Here is a 22,451-nt window from a genome sequence, read left to right as displayed (position 1 = left end):
TTTTAGGTGGGTGGCATCAGCAGTCTTGCCTAAGTTGAGTATTTTAATCATAAGGAGTGTGAGTACCCTAAAAAGCATTGCACTCTACACAGTCAGACATGCACACAAACACACAAACACACAGTTGCCAAGTCTGTGGTTAGAATACCTGCCTAGGTGCTTCATCATACTACAGTAGTACACAGTTACAGGACACACTACAGAGAGTACTGGGCTACAATCTTCCCAGTCGTGTATTTCTAGGCGGATGACATAAGCAGCTTTGCCTAAGTTGAGCATTTTAATTGTAAGGAGTGTAAGTACTCTACAAAACATTGCACTCTTCACAGTCAGAGACAGACCGACATGCACACAAACATGCACACACTCACATACCATACATAGTTGTCAAGTCTGGTGTTAGAACACCTACCTAGCTACTTTATCATACTACAGCAGTACGCAGTTACAGGACACGCTATGGAAAGTACTGGTCTTCAACATTCCCAGTGGAGTATTTCTAGGCAGATGACATCAGCAGCCTTGCCTAAGTTGAGTATTGTAATCATAAGGAGTGTGAGTACCCTAAAAAGCATTGCACTCTCCACAGTCAGTGATAGACAGACATGCACACAAACACACTCACAGTTGCCAAGTCTGGGGTTAGAACACCTACCTAGCTACTTTACCACACTACAGCAGTATGCAGTTACAGGACATGCTACGGAGAGTACTGGGCTACAACCTTCCCAGTGGCATATTTCTAGGTGGGTGACATCAGCAGCCTTGCCTAAGTTGAGTATTTTAATCATAAGGAATGTGAGTACCCTAAAAAGCATTGCACTCTCCACAGTCAGACAAGCACACACACACACACACACAGTTGCCAAGTCTGGGGTTAGAACACCTACCTAGCTACTTTATCATACTACGGCAGTACACAGTTACAGGATGTGCTACAGAGAGTACTGAGCTACAACCTTCCCAGTGGTATATTTCTATGTGGGTGACATCAGCAGCCTTGCCTAAGTTGAGTATTTTAATCGTAAGGAGTATGAGTACCCTAAAAAGCATTGCACTCTACACAGTCAGAGACAGACAGACATGCACACAAACACACACACACTCACACACACAGTTGTCAAGTCTGGGGTTAGAACACCTTCCTAGCTACTTTATCACACTACAGCAGTATGCAGTTATGGGACACACCACAGAGATTACTGGGCTACAACTCTCCCAAAGGTGTATTTCCCATTGGATTACCTCAGCAGGCTTGTCATAGTTGGGCTATGGGGAGGGTGGTGTGTGCATGGGCCACAGCCTATTCATGTACGGGTTGACATGCCACATGCAGGCACACACATGGTCATATGTCACAGATACATGTATACCACTGCTAGATGACTACTTCCTTGTACAGTCATGTTGCACAGCTGGCACATGCACCACATAGTCTGTAATGTTGACAGATACTGGTGGCTAGTATCTGCAGTGAGTGACATGTGCACCTCATGTGTTTGGGGCCCTTTGGCTGTGTGGTGGGTGGGACAGGCCTGGATGGCTCCTTGTCACAGTCACCCTCTTCCACACATCTATGTCCATCTACCTTTGGCTTATTATACTGTGTTGCCCTGACATATATGTCTGTATTCCTATCCACTGTGTGTGGAAGGCATGAGTGGTGCATTCTGATGAGTGTCTGCACTAACATCTGCAACTGCCACATATGTCTGGTCCACTGGTGTTTGCAGTCATGGCCTTCATGGGTTTAAGTGTGTGAGCATGCCCAGTATGGCCATCTGTAGTGGATGTGTGGATCGTGTCCAGGTAGTTTGTGCTGCAGTGCTGACCTTTGTGTTGTACACCAACAGATAGCATGCTGTGTTCTGCAGGGTATCCATCAATCAGTTGGCTTTGGCTGTTATTACATTTCTGCATAGCAGGGGAGGGCGCACCTGACTGTTTCTATATTTATACACAGGAGTCGGGGGACACACCTGACTGTTATTACATTACTATGTAGGATGGGGGCTCACCTGACTATTTCTACATAGGGTTGGGGGGGCACACTTGACTGTTATTACATTGCTATGTATTATGGGGTGCACAAGTGACACTTGTACATATTTGTTATGACTGCACTGGTATGTCATGTACTCCATTTCATTCTGTATTGCTAACTATCATGGTGACTAGAGGCACACCAGTGTACTACAGATCATGGCTTTGGTTGCCCTACATAATATTGCCTGACTTCCTGCCCTTCAGAACTAACATCCCACTGCCTGCCCTACTGTGGTCTGTCTGTGTAGGCCTGGGGGTGGGGTTAACCATAGCCATCATTCTGGGGCCATGGCACAGGCCCTGTTTGGGTTTGTCTACACCTGTCCTGCTGGCTGCGATAGTTGTTGGGTATGTGAACCATCCTGACTGGCATGTGTGAGTCATATGGACACATGTCGCTCAGCACAATACCTGCAGTGGGTTTTGTCACCCTGTGTAGTACTGGCTACTATGGTGACTCCAGTATATGTTACACATGTCAGGGTGCCACTATGGGTGTCTACTATCTGCTGCCGTAACATTCAGCCACCCAATTCCCTTGCATGCTCACATCCATACCATAGCTACAGGTAACAACACATTCTACTCCATTTGGCAATTGGTAGGTTGATTGACTTACCTTGTGAGTGTGCCAGACTTGTGGATGGTGCTGGAGGGCTGCCTATGTTGGATGCACATAGTACACTCCCTATACATGGTTGAGCACAGGTGGTGTCATGTTTGGCATCCCTTTTACTGTATGTGTGAATCAGAGAGAGGTGTCATTCCCTGGCACCCTACTGTGTCAGTGCATGTGCTATGCATTGCCTCTTTGACAAGGCTAGGGAATACTGGGCATGCCTCCTTCTGCCTACTGGGGCATACTCAGGTTCTTCCTCCTCCAGGTCACTCTGTGCCTGTGCAGGCCTTGGCATTGGTGGGGGCTGTTTGGCCCTGCCCCATGCTGTTCCTGCTGCAGCTGTTTCCGCAGGACCCTCATCCCCTAATCCTCCACTGCAGTAGTGTGTTAGTGCTGACCAGTAATCCTACAGGTCCCTGGCACCAAAATGTTAAGGTTTTCTTCAAATCCTAACCCACTTGGAAAGACCACAATTCCCTTGCATGTTACATCTTCAGGGGAAACCTCGCCAACAACAGTCCCAGTTTAACTAAAGAACTAATCCTACAGGTCCCTGGCACCAAAACTTTAAAGTTTTCTTCAAATCCTAACCCACTTGGAAAGACCACAACTCCCTTGCGTGTTGCATCTTCAGTGGAAACCTCATCAACAACAGTCCCAGTTTAACTAAAGAACGTATGTTTTATATATATCATCTACCTAGTCTTACTTAGCCTACTCTGTAATAATCTGCTGAGGGTACCTGGTCAGCTTAGTCACAGCCCTGGGAGCCCCAACCATCTTAACAATCACTACAACCTTCCAGTGTCCCACCAACCCCATCACACTAGCTCAATCACTCTCTCTCTGTCCCTCAATCTACCTACTTCCACTTAAAAGTATCTCTCTTTATCACCCAATGTCCACTTACCAATCACTGCTATACTAACCCCTCTCAGTCCCCTTTTTTACCCCGTCATCACACTGGTCTCTTCTCTTAGCAGGACCATCTCTCCCATAACCCTAGCCCACCACCACCACCACTCTCCCAATACTACACCCCCACTCACCTCTCTAGCCCTACTCCCAGCCCAGTAGCTACACTTTCCCTCCTGTATCCTGTTACCAGCTCTAAGGCTCTATATCCACCTAAACAGAAGTGCAAATATACTTAGCACTAACCCTCTTCACAGACCTGTGCCTGTTAGCTCTCAGCCCTAGGGCTGTCTAATTCCCCTTCAGAGATTTGCGCATAAAAGAAATCAGTGAAGCTATAGGTCTCCTCCATCTTCAACAACTTACACTGATTGTTTCTGTGAATATTGGGCTTCTTCCAACCCAGTACAGCCCCGCTCCATTCGCCCTCGCTAACGCTTGGGCTCACTCCGCTCCCCTACCATACCCCCTTTCCCACCCACCCCTAGGTCACTGTAACTTATACCTAAGCACCACACCCACCAGTAACTACCTCACCACCCACTTAACCTAGCAACCTAATTGAAACTGAAAACACCACACCCACTAACAAACTATACACTCCCAAATCAGTCAACTACTACATATCCACTTATACCACACCCTTACATACTCACTGCACCACCCTCCACCAATATCCATGTATTAGCTATATCTCAACAACTCTCTCTCTGCATAAAAATAAAGATGCCCAAATCACAAAACAACCTACTAATAACACTACTACTCTATCCAACCATTATTCTCACCCTACTCCTTCTCTCCATCCCCTCTTCCTACAACTGCCAGCTACAAGACAACAATCCATCTCCTTGTCAGACTACAACCATACCTTACCACAATCACTTAAAATGTTTTACAATCACACCAACCGATATTAATACTTATAAGATATTCACATACAGTCATAACAAACTAACACCAAAAACTAACCCACTCACCTCCCGCAAACAAAACAAAATACTGCACAAATTAATTAAAATCTATCTACACCTCCTCCTCACACTGACCTGCTGTGGTGACATACACCCCAACCCTGGACCCACTCATACTATTGCCACTAACCCAAACTTAGTTATCCCTATCTACAACAGATTCGCCTCATCCCTCCTTTTCCTAAACATAACCATAAGAAGTATACTAAACAAAATCCAGGACCTTCATGCCCTACTAGCCTTATATAAATCAGACATAGTCATACTAACAGAAACCTGGCTTAAACCTGAACATAGCAATAATGAATTCATAGCCCCAGGCTATAATATAATAAGAAATGATATGGTAGAAAAGAAAGGTGGAGGGGTAGCTATCTTATTTCAAAACCATCTCACCCTGGAACAGTTTGACTGTGATACCCAAGAAGTTAAGAATATAGAACTGATCCTGGCAAAACTCAAACTAAACTCTCACAAACAAATAGTAATTGCAGGAGCCTACCTCCCTCCAGGGAATAACATCAATACAACAGAAAACCTACTTAATTGGACCTCAAACTCCCTTCCCCATGAAACAATAATACTAGGGGACTTTAACATAGACTGGCTAAAATACTCAAACCACAACCCCACTACCCACATCAACCTCCACAGATTCACCCAAATAATATCCAGCCCCACCAGAATTGACAAAGCAACTAAATGTCAATCCATCTTAGACTGGATTCTGTTATCCCATCCCTCCCTTGTACAACAGTCACGGTGTCTCCCAGACAGTCTAAGTGATCACCAGCCAACCTATCTAAGTAGGAATAGATCTAACCAACACATCTACCAGCCCATCCTTAGAATGATATGCAACAAAAAGAACTTCAAGGCCACTGACTTTAGTAGATCACTACAATGCTGCAACTGGACCCCCCTTAAACAACTACCCCTCGACGATGCTGTCCAATATTTTAATAACACCTCCTTTCTAGATATCTTAAACTACCATGCACCCTCTAGAACAGTAAGGATAAAAAACAACCATGCCCCATGGCTCACAAAGGAAACTAAAAACACAATGAAAGAAAGGGATAAAAGCTGGATACTGTTTCAAAAAGATAAATCCCCTAAACTAAGGCAATATTATCTAGAACTTTGTAATAAAGCTAAAAGACAGATTAAAGCTGACAAACCTAACTACTATATAAACACTCAAAACAAATATGCACATAATCTACAAAAATTTTGGTCCAGCATAAATAAAATACTATACCCAGGAAAAGCCTCCACCCCTACCCCTGTGTTCCCAAATAATGATACCAATATCCCCACACAATTCAATAATTTCTTCACAGAAACCATACTAAAACTAGCAAACGCCCAACCAAACACAAAAACTCCAACACAACTACTCACTCCACTCCACAATAAGGAAACACAGACCACTACTACCTTCTCCCTACAACCAGTCCCAACCAAGAAAATCTCAAAACTCCTTCAGCACCTTAAACCAATTACCCTGGCTGCTGACAAATTACCTGCAGATTTCCTTCAGATATCCACAGAGGCCATATCCTATCCTGTATCTATCCTCATAAACAGATCTCTATCTGAACATAAAGTACCCACCTTATGGAAAACGTCACATATCATTCCATTTCATAAAGGCGGCTCTTCCCTAGAACTGACCAATTACTGCCCAATTGCTATCCTACCCCCTCTATCCAAAATACTGGAAAGAGTTGTCCATTTCCAACTAATATATTACCTCCAAAAAACAATCTACTATCCAAAACCCAACATGGCTTTTGACCCTCCCACAGCACCACTACTGCTCTCCTTCCCTATACCAACACAGTTAACCAGCATAGGAACAAAGGCTTATTTGTATCTTCCATCTTCTTAGACCTATCAAAGGCCTTTGACATGGTGAACCATAATATGCTTCTCCAAACCTTGTCTAACATTAACCTTTGCTCCACCACAATAAGTTGGTTTCACAGTTAATTATCAGACCGACAGCAAGCAGTACTATGGCAAAACAAATTGTCCACCCTACTGCCAGTTTCCATAGGAGTCCCTCAAGGATCTATCCTAGGCCCTCTACTATTCTCTCTTTTCACTAATGAGATCTCTTCAGCCCTACCCACTGCCTCAGTAGTGCAATACGCAGATGATACCACCATTACATGTGCCGCCCCAAACATTAAAGAACTACAAACCCTGACCCAATCAAACTTCACTCTAGCTGAAACATGGTTTGCCAATATCAAACTTATTCTCAATCACAACAAAGCTAAACTGATTATGTTCAATCTCGGAATATCCCATCCCTCAAAAGAAACATTAACTATAAACTCTAAAAGTAATATTCAAATCACACCAACTCCCCCCACAAAACTACTAGGTTTAGAAATCGATCACCAACTAAAATTTGATACCCATATAGCACAAACCATCAAAAAAGTGAACAAGAAACTAGGCCTACTCTATAGAAACAAGCAATTCATGAACACACATACTAAAACTACTACTGTTAGAACCCACCTGCTATCCATCCTACTATATGCCTCCCCCATATTAACCAATGAGTCAAAAATACCTAAACAAAATGGAATCTTGTTACAACAAGATTGCCAAATTTGCCACTGAAACCTCACATAGGTCCCATCATTGTATATCCCTTAAACAGCTCAACTGGCTATTGCTACCCCATGTATTACTACTGAATCAAATCTCAACAGCACAAAAGCTCTACCACCTACCAGATAAAATTCCAGCACTTCAGAGCATTATTGAGCCTTACAGAACCACTAGAGAACTAAGATCTAGCAACCAAAATCTAATAAAAGTAATCAGACACAAAAATGAAGCAGGGAAATCCCTATATGCCTGCACAATAGTCCAGGCCTGGAATACACTTCTAAACCACATAACCGCTACAACCTCTCCAAAACAATTTAAACACCTTCTAAAAAAACACTACTCTAATAATTGGCTATGCTCATGCTACTCCCCAGGTTAATCCAGACCATGGCAAATCACTAAGATCCCCGCAAAATAAATTTAATTGTACAAAGCATTGTTCTTGTCCTAATGAATAAATAAATCTTCCTAAAAAATGAATATGAATAAATAATAATAAACAGTACTAATAACTATCTCCTTGCTATCACTCACTATCTCTAAACAACAACAAAACAAACAACTCTAGAACTCCTACTAGTAAACTTATCTTCTTTGATCCTCTCCCTAAAAAAAAAAAAAAAAAAATTACTTTTTTTAGGACTGCCTACACATGATCTACATTGTGTAGACTAAGATTCTAGCAATCATTTTTTGTATTTATGTGTCATATATGTATTTATATGTATATATATATTTATTTGCTGCATAGAATCACACTGACAACTTGTAACTTTGACATTAACCTCTATTGATGCTTATTACATATGTACCAAATTATTTTACCAGCTTGTAAATTAACTAACTTGGAGCTTTTCTCCCCGGGCCTCCACTGAAAATGGACCTGCATCCAGTTGGACTCTCCCAGTTAACAAATGTAAAATAAAATAAAATAAAATATTGTGTAGCATAGCACATACCATAACAATTTGGGTACATGTAGCTGGTGAATACTGCAAGGCTCCACCGGATGTGTCCAGACACCGGAACTATGACCTGAGCATCCCAAACACACGGTCTATTATACATCTAGCCTGTCCATGTGCCTCATTATGGCGTTCTTGTTCAGGTGTGTGTGCATTTATGATGGGTGTCATTAGCCATGGCTCCAGTGTGTACCCACTAGGTGACCATAGGCAAATCTCTGGTACAGCTGCGTCAGATGCCATATGTGGGAATCATCATAGCTTCCAGGGCAGCCAACACACACATTCATTATAATGCCCTGGGCATCACATATGACCTGGCAGTTGATGGAGGGGATGCTCCTGTGGTTTATGTAGGCCCTACCCTGCTCACTGGGTGGTACTTTGATGTGTATGTGCATGCAGTCTATAGCACCCACTACCCCAGGGTATTCTGCTATTTGGTGGAAGAGATGCATATTGCTGGTGAACACCTCATGGGTGTAGAGGAAATATACATGCTCACTTGCATGTGCTGATATGGCATCCAGGAACTGGTGGAATATTCTGGATGCTGATGCCTGTGAGATCCCCATGATATCCCTAGTTGTGCTTTGGGAGGTACCTGTGGCTAGTATACCTAGGCCTACACATACCTTGGTATCCACTGGGATGGGTTCCCCTTGGTCAGTTTGGTGTGTCAGGTGTGGCTGGTACAGCTCAACTCTTTGCTGTAAGAGGTCTCTGTCCACCCTATAGCGCTCCACTATCTCCAGCTCATGTAGCCCCTGGTAGGTTACCCTGGGTTTGTACACTCTTCTCCGTCTTCTCACTGTGGGTTGTTTGGCAGCATTCACATCCTCATCACCCTCAGCCTCTTGCACATGTTGTTCTATATTGCCTGCTGCAGCCCTTCTCATTTTGTAGGTTTGTTTGTTAAAATTTCCCTGCATGTATACACCGGTGGTGTAGAGTGTGGGAATCACCAGTGGGGAAGGTGTTTGCTTAGTTTATAGTAGTGTTCTGGGCTGGGCTGCTGCCTGTGTAATTGGCTGATTCTGATACATTTCGCCTGCCAGCTGAGCTTGTTCTCCTTGATTACCTTCCTTCTGCTGTTTTCCCTTCCCATTACCTCCCTGTTTGAGCCCATGTGTGTGCCATGCAAACAGAGTGCTCAAATGTGCACATTGCTGCTATTTCCTGGTTTAACTTTATTTTTCTTCCTGTAGAGCACCCGCTTACACTTTGTATAAAGTGCTTGGCAGGTTTTGACACATTCCCTAGCTTAGCTGTGCTATGCTAGGGGCTCACCTGAGCCACAGGCCTCCAATCTACTTACAGTATGCCTGACACGCCCACCCATGATGTCACTTAACTCCTAGTCTTGCACTCAGCTATTCATACTTCTTACACTGTTGGGACCTGCCTCACATACTGGGGAAAACTGTGATTCACTGTCCTTCCCCTCATTTGCATAGGATTGCCTGCTAATGCATACTGACACATGTCACACTGAGCCTCCCCTTAGCAACCACTGTTCACTGGCCATGTTGTCTTTTGCCTGCCATTGACTTGCATGGCAGAATACTGATTTTAGTTAGAATGCTTGTTTTAGGTTTATTTTCCACCGATTCTATTTGCACGCCGCTGCCCTATGCTTAAACAGCCGTGATCAGCGGAAATAAAATGAAAGTTGAATTTTTTACTTTTTGTATTGTTTGCAGTGCCAGTGGCTTTATACTTGGCCATTGGCATGCTTCCTCAATGATATGCAGCCTTTATTTGGGGCTGTCTTGTCTCCGTTTTGGATTTTGCAGAACTGTACTTGGTTACTAACCAAGTACATTTCTGCAGATACGCTAGTGCTGCACGGCCTGATTCCAGCTTCTTGGATAGCAGATTTACCTCATTTGCATGGTTTTCACATGCAAATGGGGTAATTTGCATACAGGGGCTGGGAACATGCAGTACTGGTACAAGAGCGCTCATGCACATCAAACGGGTATGTACGTGGATCGCTCGGCTGCCATATTGCCAGCATTACCTCTTACACTAATCATGCACACCGTGCAAGGCTTCCTGAATCCGGGGGATTATTTTACAATTAGCTTACATATCTTTTAACTTTGATTTCAGTATTTTTTTATTTATTTAACTGCTCTGCCATTCATTTTACAAAGACTGCTTGACTAATACCATCTGTGATTTTATTTTTTTTTAAATTCAGAACCTTAACTGTTTGGTGTGGTGTTACTATACAATTATCAAAAAATTGTAAAAAAAATAGGTGTTGGCTTAACTAACACATTTATTTTTACATTATTTATATTTGATGTTGTCTGCCTTTTCTCTTGTCCTTAACAGATGTACTTTATATGTAAAGAAAATACATGCATGTCAGTCTTGTGACTTTAAATCTTTACTGTTATTAACTATTTTTATTTGATTTTTATACACTATAACTATTTTGTGTACCTTTTGACTATGCTATGAGAATGGCAGTTATTTACTCTACTTTACAGTAGCATGATAAATGTCTTGCTTTAAATAATGGAAGTTTTAAACATTTGAGAATGATTTGTCCAGACATCAGATCTTACCATCTTACCATGTATGCTTAACCATTTTCAAAACACAAACATATTATAAAATATATCTTTTTTTGTACAGATTAGCTGTAGTTTCCTGCTCTTCTGCAATGTTTTCTTAAGCTCAGCTAATTTATTTTCTTTATCCTGTAACTGCTGTTGAAGAGCTTCCTGTAATGTTGCATGGTCTAAAACTCCTATACACTTTTGAAAAGATGTATGTATAATTTGTCTAAGCTTCCTGAACTCATTGTGTCTGTGTTTTAGAAGTTTATTATATTCTTTTGTAACAAAATGTACTAGAAGTTCTGTCAGTAACTGATTTGACTGTTGTTGCAACTCTGAAATAAACCTTTCACATGTGGTGACAGGACATAACTGTTCAACATCTGAATATAATGTTAAGCATATTAACTTTTTCTGGTTATTTACCATGAATTTTTTGTCACAGAAAGCAGTTTCATATGATTTACACAATAAACATTTGTCATACCCCACATGGTTTTCTTTGAGATACCAGTCAAATATTGTAATACATTTGCATAATGCCTTACTATCAACTTGCCCTAATAAGGTTTTACATTTACTAATGTGCTGTGTATACCAACATTGCAATTTACTAAAGCTTGGCTTACACCTGCTTGAATTATGTCTAATAGCATCCATACTAAAAATGTGACATAGAAAAAAGCTCTTACCAGTTAGCAAGAAAACAGGTGATCAGGCTGTTGTTGCAGATGGTTGGAAATTTTTCAATCACTTGAGAAGCTGGTGAAACACAACAGGCAATGAGATGCTGTGAAAGTAGATGTCCACCTTTTCTTGAAGAATTAATGGCACTGCAACTTTCCTGCACTTCAGGCTCAATCTGAATTCAGAAGTCTGAGAATCTTTACTACTGCAAGCTGCATAAACTGGAGTACCTCTGTTTAGGACTTACACATATGTACAAATGTTAGTTACTGCAATTTGACTGAAGTGACCCTCTGCAGGGCTTACCACTCCCTCTGTGTTCGAATGCAGGTATGCTCACCATTGAAAAATTAATGATATGGTGCTAAATCAAGGTGATGCTTAGGGTGCTGTTACTGTGATGGATCTGAAGCCTTCTTAAGTCACTATGTCTTGCTGGCTGGATTTTGCTGAAATCAAAGTCTAGTTATCACAGTCTGTTGCCCACAGAAACTTGCAGAGTGTACACTGATGCAGCACCAAACTCTGAGCAGTAACCAATAAAAAACTTTTTATAACAAATCACACAAACTACTGTTGCAGCTTCAGGTACTGTTCTACTTTACTTCTCAAACAGCATGGATGATATGAGAGATACAATACAAAAAATATTTCTATCAACGTTATCTGCTATAGTCTCTTTAGCCTGTTCTAGTCACGTAGTTCAATTCCTGTTTTTCTCTTGGTATTCTATTTTGGACTTAGTATGAAAACATCTGTTTGCTGATGTTTGCAGAAAAAATATGTTTTCATCCTTTGTACAAATGCTGACTTGAAAAAAGCACCATTCAAACTTCCTTGCTTAATAATGTCATATGATAGAAACATGCACATATTGTTTTCCTGTTGTCCATTCTTTACAGAAGCAGGTTAACTTTCTTATTGACAATGTGAAATGCATACATCCTGTTTTTTTTACATTCTTGCCAGGTCTGTAAGAGGTCAGCTTTCTTGCTGACAGTGTGAAATGCATACTGATTCTGTAGGAAAACATGTCCATTAAGCAAATTCCTTATTTTCCAAGCCACAGTCATTTTAGTGTAGATGCTAATCACATATTACTAAACTCTATTTCTACATTTAAGCAAGCTTTATTTTATTCCTTATTTATTTTGTATATTTGTAACATAATTACTTTCAACCTCTTTTCACTGTTAAATACACTCTAACATTCATCAAAGTGATTGAATACAGAAATCATCAGCTTTGCATAAAATTCAGACTAAATAAGAACAAGGGAGATGAAAACCTGTTGTCTGTGAGTAGAAATAATTGGTTTTAACCTACCATGGATGCATTTTATGGCAACACTAACAAAAAGTTGTAGAACACAAAATTTGTTGAAAAGGCCAGATAAAGCAATTTGCAAAACAATCTATATAAAATAGCCAAAAAGCCAAGTCCATATCCAAGGCCACATACAATACTGGTGCATGTAGTCAACGTGTTAGCAGTTTCATGGCAGAGAGGGATGAAGCCCTTAATGCAACCCTGATGATTCATGTTCAACTAGCAGGTGGTGTAGGGGGCTACATGGGTGGGGGGGACTCCTGACATCAGTTCAGCCATCCTGGTATGGGAATTCCTCTCCTTCTAAGATGACTTGAAAACACATAGTCATTTAAGCTACAACTAAAGTAATATCTCATGGATACATGGCTGTACTCATGTACCCCTCCTGGTTAACTGGTCTACTATACTTATTACTACCTTTTATCTAGGAACATATATTCATTCGGCTTCTTCATCAACAACCTGTTACATTACTCAAGTCTATCTTTACTTTTCTCTCTTCTTTTTCACTGTACTCATACTGTACTCATACAAACACAACCTCATTGTCTTGTCTTTTATACCTGCCAACTTCTGAAAACTACCATTTATTTAATTACCCCCTACTAACCCAGCTACTCCAATCCCCTCCTATTTTTCCACACCTCTGTCCCCCTTCCTCCTTTTAATTCTCCACTCCTTTTATCTTATGTATATTACCTTTTCCCCCTCCTTTCACACCTTATATTCCACTTACTTTTTAAAATGTGCAGTTCAAACTATTTTGATTGCATCGTGCTTTGCATTTTTATCTCAGTCTTTGTAATTTTGAAGTTTGCTATATTTTTGAAATCTTATATTATGTGCATTGCATTTTTCTGTTTTATCTAATGCTTGAATTCCATTATATCTTCACTATTATTTAGTTATATTTTCATTGCATAATTGTCTTGTTTTGTATGTGAGGTTTTTCTTTCCAGTCCCAGTCTGGATATATGTTGATCTCTTTTAGTTTACTTAGACAACAGTGTAAGAAGAGTCAAAATAACAAACTGAGTTTCAGACTGATTTGCCGCACTTCTTTTTTTTAGTGTTTCGTTTTTGTTTTGAGTTGCAATAGCAGTATTACTTTCCTGTACTGGTAACTGTTACATGTGTTTTCTTTGATGGAATTATTTATTTCTTAGCTGAAACTGTCAAGAGAAAACTTGAGTTGGCATTCTGAAATGTATTTCAGTGAAACTGCACTTCCCAGTGTGATGTCATGTCATGTAACAGTGCTAGAGTTGAGCTGGAAATATTGATGTGTCACAGGCTGTCTTCAGAGACATGTTCCTGGGTTTCAGCTGTGAAAGGATAAATTTTAAGTGCAGTCACATTCAATTTTTAATCCAATCAGTATTGTGCTGGGTGTTTTACTATTTTACAAGGCAGTACTTTTCAGAGAATTACTATTACATTTGTGCAGCAGTGCAATACATTGTATCTGTGTGTTTTACTGCCAGTAGCATCATGCTTGTTGCAGTTTATTTTTTTTTTTTAAAAAGGCATGAATGGGGAGTTTTAGTTTTGTGGTAAAAGATACTCATTCATGAATTATTTTCAGGTGAGTAACCCAATATGTGTTAGTTGTGCTGCATATACTTCTCAACTGTCCAACATAGAGGATTATGAGTGGGTTGGCAGTCGTGACCACTTCAGAATGTGTTTGAGATGTGGATGCCAAGAAATTCACCTTGAGATCAAAGCTTGAGAAGTGATTCTGGGCATCAATGTCTAGAAAGCATAATAAAGTAGTTATGATCTGCTGACCTGCACATAATTCTATGTAGTGCATGGAAATGTATCTTCTCAGTATACTACAATGTAATCAAAGGTAAGATTTAAGAAAAAAAATGATGTGTTGCTCAGGCTTTGAAAACTGGTAAAGAGTGGGGAAGTGGTTGACATTCATAAGTGTACTCTGCCTAAGGAAAGATGTTTAATTCCCAAAATGATTTCTATATTTAGCAGAAAGGGAGTTAAAACAAAGCTGTTCCACGACCAGCTGTTGTGTTTTCTGGTCAGCACTGCCTGCTTTAGTGCTGACCCAACCTTAACAATGCTTAGAGGGATGCTTAACAAATTTTAAGCACCCCTTTAGAGGGATGCTTAACACATTTTAAGCACGCCTTTTAATGTTGCTAGGGTCATGTCTTGCATTATAACAGCATGGAACCAGACTATAATTTAACTATTTTTTGAGTGTAATCAGGGCCCTCCTGCACTTGAATATTGCAAAATGTACCTGACTGGGCTTTCACTCACACATGGAACTTTAACATAATACTGCTGCATACCTCATACATGACATCCATTGGCAGATCATAATCTTCTCCCAGCAATATCATCATTCCACTCTTTGTCACTCTACAAATAGCCTCAGGAGTAAGCCCTTCTTCCCTTCTAAAATATGCAGCACGCTTGTTTATAGGTTCATAGAACAATCCTAGGCGAATGGCCCGGAGACCCTTATAAGCCTAGCTGAGAATTCTACCCATGTTTTCACAAAGTCAGTACCTGTTTTCCCTGTCCAGCAGGGATACAGGTGGGATCCCAGGGGTATATTTTCTGTTTCCCATCCAGTCATCCAGGTTCCTCTTAAAGAGGGCTAGTGAGGTACTTTGCTTGACATGGAGAGGAAGTCTATTCCACAGATGGTGGAGTTGTTGAGACACAAATCTATCCCACCAACAAGTTCTATTAATGTCAAAGACTAGGTTGAGACCTTGTGTGCAGGTTGCAGGAGTGGAGTCTGACTTATGGATATGCAGCAACTCCATCAAGGCTGAGTCTGAGATGGTCTTGTAAGCCAGACACAGGTCATCTTGAAGCAGTCTGTACAAGACTGAGTAGAGGGACAGGGCTTTTAGCCTATCTGTATAGGATAGGTGTTTGAGATCCTGGATTTTCCTGGCCAGGAACCTCTGTGGTCTCTCCAACTGGTGCATGTGCTTGGCAAGGTACATGCTGAAGGGGGCATTGTACTTGACCTGATAATGGGTCTGATAAGGGAGGAATACAGGGATGATATGACCCCCTTGTTCCTGAATGAAATACCCTTACTTATGAGGTGGGCCATGTAGAAAGTCTTCCGTACAATGGAGGCAACATTGTGGTCAAAAGTCAGGTTGCTATCAACCTGGGTGCTCAAGTCCCTCATGACTGATTGTGTACTTAGTACATTGTTATTAATGTGATAATTAGTGGAGACACCATTTTCCCCATAGGGCATAATGATGCATTTCTTGGCACTCAGTTTGAGACCATGTTTCTGGCACCAGTCATTAGTTTGGTTAAGGCCCTCTTTTAGGATGTTCACATCACTAGGGGAATTTATGAAAGTGCCCAGCTTGCAGTCATCTGCAAACTTGGTCAGCCACTGACCACTGGTTTTGGCCTGCATCTCAGAAAAGTATATCCCAAACAGTAGAGGCCTCAAGACCAACCCTTAGGGGATGCTGCTTCTTAAAGGTCTACTACAAGAGGTGTCTTCCCCTATTTTGAATGAGTGGTGTCTATCAGTAAGCCAGTTAGCTACCCATCTGGTAACATATGGTTGATGCCTTGCTGGGAGAGTTTATCTATTATGCCGGTGTGGGGAATAGTGTTGAAGGCTTTGGCTAGGTCAAGGTAGGCAGTGTGCACTATCTTGCCCTTATCCACAGCTTTGCTGACTGTTTCAAAGAAGGCAACCAAGTTTAACAGGCATGATCTCCCTTTGACAAAACCAAACTGTGTGGGATCAAGCATTTGGAGGTTGCCAATGTTCTTGTTTATAAGGTCTGCGATAATGCATTCCATGATCTGCTGATCAGGCTAGTTATGCTGATTGGCCTATAATTGCCTGGGTCGGTGGATGTTTCACCTTTTGTTCAGAGGGATGACAGTGGCTGTCCTCCATTCTGCTGAGACAAAGCCGGTGCACAGACTTTGATTGAATAGGTTGCCTAGTGGTGCTGAGAGCTCTTGCCTGAGTTCATGTAGGACACAGCCAGGGATGTTGTTGGGTCTCATGGAGGCTGTATTTTTTGCCTTTGAGAGGACACAGTTTTGTACTAAGTTTGCATCAGAAATTGAAAAACAGTTCACATTACATTCAGAAAAAATTAAAGAATCACTAACTTTCACTCCCTTCACAAAGAGCAAAGACAGAGTGTGTGTGTGTGTGTGTGTGTGTGTGTGTGTGTGTGTGTGTGTGTGTGTGTGTGTGTGTGTGTGTGTGTGCATGGTTGTGTGTGTGTGTGTGTGTGTGTGTGTGTGTGTGTGTGTGTGTGTGTGTGTGTGTTTGCAACAAAGAGTGAGAGAGAGCTTCTGCCAGGATTAGTACAGTGCTCATTTCTAATTTTATATTCATAGGTAATTTTCAAACAGATACATACATACCAAACAAAAATATTTCATCCATATACATACTGCAGTAACTAAAACTATTACCAGAAGCAACAGTGCACCTCTGTTAACCAAGAATGGTAACAGTGAATGTGACTACAAAATATAAATAATGCATTGACCGGGATTAAAAAAAATGTCGTTTTGTAATCAACAGTAAAATAAATTCATTATACCCTAGCAGAGCCCATGCTATTTGTGATTTCCTAAATGTCTTTCACTATGGCAACAAGGAAGCAACACAGCCTCATAAATATCAACATCTATGTCATCAGAACTTCCAGTTGAGTTCAGATAAGAGACATTCTTGTAAGGATTTAGAACTCCAGCATTAGAAGTTAAACCAACAATGTGGACATCACTGGTATCACTAGAGAGAATAAAGCAGTCCTCAGAGAATAATTTTCATCTACTGAGCTGATGGTCTTATTGTAAAACAGTCCTCAGAATCACTTTCATGTACTGAACTGACAGCCTTAGTGGAATGCATTAATCAGAGGGCATTCCGCAGAGAAATGCATGGAGGTGGAGTATCATGGAATGATATACGGAAAAAAAAGGGAAAAAATGATCACAGCAAATTTAAACAATTATGGCAAAACCATTACCACAATAAAACAACTATGAAGGTAAGAATAATGTTTCTTTATCTAGTGACTCAATGATGATGAAACTAATCTGAGCTTGTTGTAATTAAACAAAGATCAGAGAGAATTTAGAAAGCATTGTCCTTATCAGATTTAGTTGTAGAGTAGCAATTTTGTTTATTTTTTTATATACTGACATTGCCAAAGAGCTGTTGTAAGATTATAGAGTTTCAGTTGCACTAAGTTCAACACAATGACAATCAGAGTTCTTTCACAGGAAATCACTTCAGTGAGTTTTTCCAGAAGTGATTCCCTTTTAGGGGGAATTTTCGCCTTTTGCCAGTAAGTGTAACATCAGATTTGGTACTTATAAGTTAGGGGAGTATGGTAGGCTTGTCCCTACATCAGCCGGTGTAGGGGGGGAATGGCCCTCGCCTGCAAAAACACTTTAAAAAAATTTTTCTGCATGATGTTTTTGGAAAAAATACAGTTCTGGGATTCCAGTTATTCGTACATATGACTTTGTCCACTCATCTTGCTTTGTATCTCCAACATCATTCATTCTGATCCAAGGATTATGATTAATCAGTGCATATAAAACCAGGTGCATCTTGTAACATTAGCATTCTCTTAGGTATTAAATGAAGTTTAATTTTCACCTTTTTGTACAGTCACACAGTGAAATTTCCATTAAGAGTAATTGTAGCATGTGTCTTTTCTGACTGCTTGACAGTCGTATGCTTGTTTCACTTTTCTCTGCTACATACTTCCTGCCTCACCAGTAGATAGTGGATTGGTCAAGCTTAAAGTTACAGTGCCTGCAGTAGTTTTTAGGGACAGTTATTTTTTTCATAAAATTCTGTACATGGCTTGTGTGCAGATGTCAGTGGTGAAAACTATGACATGAAGTTTATAGGGCTATGCTTCAAGTTAAAATGCAATTTCAGTCAGAAATGATTCATAAAGTTTCTATATGGTGCAGTTATAATGCAGGAAATCAAACTTTTCTAGGAAGCATAAAGAGCTTAATGATGGCCCATTCCTGATGAGCATATCATCTACACCCAAGAGGTGGAGCGCTGTTTTTTGTTAATCAACAGCTAAACTGGCAAGTCTTTAATAAGATGAAAGACTGGCTGGACTGGGGTTGATCTAATTTCCAGCAGAGGCCCAGGGAGGAATGATCCATTTATTACAGATACATATTGCACACAATACATATAAATACATAAATTAAGATAGAAGGAGTTTTGCAATGTACAGAAAATAAAGCTGTACATCTTTTACCATACAAAATACAGAAGAAATTCATTATTTTCTTAGATGTTTTCCAAATGAACATGAGTAAGATCTGCATATGGTAGGGTGTGGACCAATTATGAATGAGCAGAATTTTATGCTGAAATAAAACAGCCACTAGAAAATTTAGTTTAAAAGAGGACTTAAATGTTATTTTAAATTCAACTATAGACAGATCAAACTCCCACTCAGAGTGTCAAACAATGACACAACAAATTATCCAAGAAAACGTTTCCATGCACGGACTGTGTGACCCTTAGAGATTAGTAAATTCCTTGGATTAGAATACACATTTCTGGCTCTGCCTAGAACAGTTAACTGTATGCTTGATTGCCTTTTGGAATATTTACCCTTGATTAACTCCATCACAGGCCTCTCTATTTTGTAATATCTCCTGTTGGATTATGGTGAAATCTATCTAATCCTCTAGTTAATACCAGCTCAACAATCTCCCCCATGCAGTGCAGATGGGTACAGGGCCAAGAACTTGTACTATATTAAAAAGGTGGTAGATAAATATATTTCTGCTAGCCTTGTATATTATGTGCAAACCATTCCATGAATTAATTTACTGAAATTAAACTTATAAGACATCCATAACAGCAGCTAAAGATCAGCTCCTGTGTAAAATCGGTAAGAAAATTTGGTAGGAACAGAGAAGTATTAAAAGTTGTGAAAGCTTTGGGACTACTTGTACATTCAGGTCCATTCTTGCTAAAAGGGTAACTATTTCCTGTCGAGTAGAATATCTGCAATGTAAGAATATATTGTGTCCCAGGGTTTACTAGGCTTTTTTGATACATTCTTACATCACCAAATTGCAAGTGTTTAGAAGGATTCAGATTTTGCTGAAACAGATGGGGGGTTCAGGAGTTTGATGCTTAACTCAATTGTATCTTTAGCAGCAAGTGAGGTGAGGTAGGCTTTTTTAACAATGGTAAAACAGTGATGGGTAATAATCTGCAAAGATATGTCAGCCCCTTTCAACATGAAGCAGACATTGGCTATACTGGAGGCAAAAAAGGTTGATAATATTTTCATTTGTACAATCTGGCATATACTCAGAGCCACATGTAATGCCTTGAAATGTCTTGTGAACTGACAACTGGAAGTGTGAGACTGAGGTGGTGAGAGTGGTTAAATAAGGGTGTTGATAAAGCTTCGCATGTAACACCAGCTAGTTGTGAAATGGTAAAATTGGAATCTTTTAGTGCACTCTTCAAGAAAAATGTAATTTACTCTCAAATAATCAGTGGAAATACATGCAGTTGAGACATAGCATACTAACTTTCAGTATGTCTCTAGTTAATCTGCAAAAACAAAGAAAAAAAGCATAGTTTGATTTTTAACCACATTCCCAAAGTCAAGATTTCATGAAGAGATAAAGGCCTCTCAGATTTATCAGTTACTTAGCCAAAACCATTTACAATATTTAAAAGTCTCGCCTCAGCATCAGCTGTGAAATACCTGCTCTGTTTACTAAAAGTACTGAAAATCCCACAACTGTGTGATCACATGCTTTTGTACAGGGGGAACTGAACTTCATTATCTCATTTTTGTTCAGGCTGGGAATGTCTCTTATGCAGAAAAGTGACACAGGTTTTGGAGCAGTGGTTACATCCAGCATGTATGCTCCATTATAGCACACCTTGCTGGCCTAAGTACATGGTCACCCTCTACTGATGCAACTGATTTTTGAATATTGATGGACATTAGCCAGTAGGCTCCTTTGTGTAGTACACAGCAAGCTTGGTTGCTTCATTTATTTCTGGTTTCAAGACTATATACAGCTCCAGAATGCAGCTGCTACCACCAAGTCCATGTCTTTTGACTTGCACCATATAAAATTAATGGACTCCGAAGTACTGTCCAGTAACAAATCTAGGAGTTTTGTTGCAGGGTTGAATGCTTTAAGTAAGCATTCTTTTCTACAGGTCTCTGTATAAATTATCTATACAAGTTTATGATTGGGCATTTTAGGCTACTTTAGGAAAAACTTTAAAGCTACAATTGCTGAGAAAATGGTATTTCAAGAAAAGTAGCACAAAATTAGAAAACAAGTGGTTATCTTACTTAGCATAATAAAACAGTAACTTGTATTGGCTGATATGAGTAGGATGCTGATCACATTGTTACAAAGAGTGCATTTGCAGTTGACTCTTCATGGTTTGAAAAACAAACCGTGGGATTCAATAAACTCTGTGTAGGTTTTACCTACATGGAGTTTATGTGTTTGCACAGCGAGCAGCACTGCTAACTACATATTCATGCTGTTCATCATGTTTGAACATATACAAGTGGTGTTTTGTGGGTAGTAACAGTGTTACCCTTCAGGAAACCATGTAAAGCAACACAGATAGCAGCAGACATGTAGACCTGTCTACCCACGGGTAAACTAGGTTCGAGGGATTGTGAAGAGTGCCACACTGATTACCACAGTTAATAATATAGCAATGTATATGCTCCAAACAGATTACAGGACCGTGTATACAGTGCAGAATATTGTGGAATCCCATTTCAGGCATTCTGATCAAAAGTTGTGTAAATGATCTGTAACGGTACATGGACTATCATTTAAAATAAACAGTCAGGGGAAGTGTGTGCATTGAATAGGGACACACAGATGAATTGTAGACATGAACACAGTGAAAAAGGAGAGGTGTACAGCAGATGAGGGCATGTAAATGGAAGACAGTTGTAGCAGGAACCTTAATCACATATCAGCATGTTACAGTACAAACTGCACAGTGAAAATGTATATTATGTGACTGTCACACAAGGTGCCATAACCATTGAGAAGATGTCTTTGTGAAATAAGCATCCTATGAACAATGGAGAGGACAACTTTCATGGACGTTATGTACAAATGGGTTTAAGTGCATATTGTGATGCTGTCCAAACTGGTTTGCCTGAATATGACTAATATCAGCAGAGGGCTCCAACAAGTGGGGCAAAGGTACAGGCTCATGGACAACAGCAAAGAAAAGCACTCACAATCATGGGCAATATCAGAGTAATACCATCAGTAAGCCCATGTCACTGATATAACATATGTGATTCTGAGTGATCATAGATGGTTCTGCATGGGCACACTTGCACAACTATTATGACATGTCAGCAATCTATGAGGGTAATCAAGCGCACAGTCCTGACACTGTAACATCTGCTGGAGGTGTCAGGAGGGATATTGCTATACCTGTATGTGACATTGTGATAAATCCATGCTAATTGACTGGTGTGCATGGCATATATATGGCACAATCGACATTGCCACAAATGTAACCCATGCCATCACTGTTTTCTAACACCTATGTATGTACTGTGTGCATTACCAGAACAGGTATCACACCTGCATCTGGTATAACACCTTGATGGGGATTCTGCACCATCATTCAGTAATGTTATGAAAT

The sequence above is a fragment of the Protopterus annectens genome, chromosome 7.part0, assembly GCF_019279795.1.
Source record: "Protopterus annectens isolate FY-2018-M chromosome 7.part0, PAN1.0, whole genome shotgun sequence".
Lineage (NCBI taxonomy): Eukaryota > Metazoa > Chordata > Ceratodontiformes > Protopteridae > Protopterus > Protopterus annectens.
The sequence above is the reverse complement of the archived record's forward strand: the minus strand, read 5'-3'. Positions refer to the sequence as shown.